Here is a 1,297-nt window from a genome sequence, read left to right on the forward strand (position 1 = left end):
GAGGATTCGAAGGGAGATTAAGTGAAGGTTTGGCTAGATTTTCTCTAAACATTCGTTAATATCATTTCTTTCTTGGCGAGGGAGAGGGGGAAATTGGTGATGCTGGTGAATAAGCCAAGGAGAAAGTCCAATCGGGTCTTTCATCTTCTCTTGTGAATATGGAATTGGTGGAGAGAGGACAAGACCTTCCCTAGCCTTCCCTACGTGATGGATTTGCAAGCACTAACGATGCTTACAAAACTCCTTGTACCACCTTTAGAATTTCTGCCTTAGACTCTGGACTACTGGTTTAGATTTTTTTTAAAATACACTGACACTTCAAATGAAAGAAGGGATCCCAAATTGAAGTGAGGTTGCCAAACTGGAAGGATCAGTTCAGGGTTTTGGAGGGTTATGTAAAAGCATATGAAGCAAAGTGAAGGTGAGGTCAGAACATTGTGTAGAAGTAGATTTGACTGGATCTCTGCAGGGAAAGCATGCCTAGGCTTCTCCAGCCAAAGTTCAGGAGCTCCGGTGGTGTAGTGAGTTACCCACTTGCACGGCTGAGGGCTAGACCTGCAGTTCAAACTCACCAGCTGCCTCTCAGGAGATAGATGAGGCTTTCTGCTCCGGTAAAGGTTTACAGCCTTGGAACTCACAGGGGCAGGTCTGCTCTGTCCTGTAGCATCACAGTGGGTCAGAATCAACTCGATGCCAATTGAGTTTGGTTTTGTATTGCTTATATTGATAAGTCAAGGTTCAGAGCACCAGTGGCCAGAGTCAGGAGAAAGAGAGGATATGGTATGGATCAAACCCATGGATCATTTTTGTATGAACTTCAGTACCCTTGCTATTCCTAAGCCTTTACTTCTTTGTTTACGGAAACAATGATCCAGCAGTACTGACTTCATAAGGGTCAAGGTTCACTATGTGTGCAGTGAGGTATCATGTCAACTACACACTCCTGGCTTTGAGGTTGTGAATCTTTAAGGAGCAGGCAGCCTCATTTTTCTTCCACAGAGTGACTAGTGGGTTTGAACTATTGACCTTGCTGTTACCAGTTCAATGCTTACCCAGCTGTTCCACCCAGACTCCTTATTTGTTCAGTGAGTGGGACCCCTTGGCATTTTAATGTTTCAGACTTATCTACAGACAACCCATTACAATTTCCTTATAAGTTTGGTGGGTTTCTCCATAGCTCCCTCTGTGGTAGATTTCTGCTCTTCTCACCGACTTGTCTTGTGTGGGTGGTTAGGGGGAGAGCAACCACCTCCATGGATGTTCTACATCATAGCCAGGAACAGAGGTCCCCACAACG

Source organism: Echinops telfairi, unplaced genomic scaffold (genome assembly GCF_000313985.2).
Source record: "Echinops telfairi isolate 266 unplaced genomic scaffold, ASM31398v2 ScPeMD7_31;HRSCAF=116, whole genome shotgun sequence".
Lineage (NCBI taxonomy): Eukaryota > Metazoa > Chordata > Mammalia > Afrosoricida > Tenrecidae > Echinops > Echinops telfairi.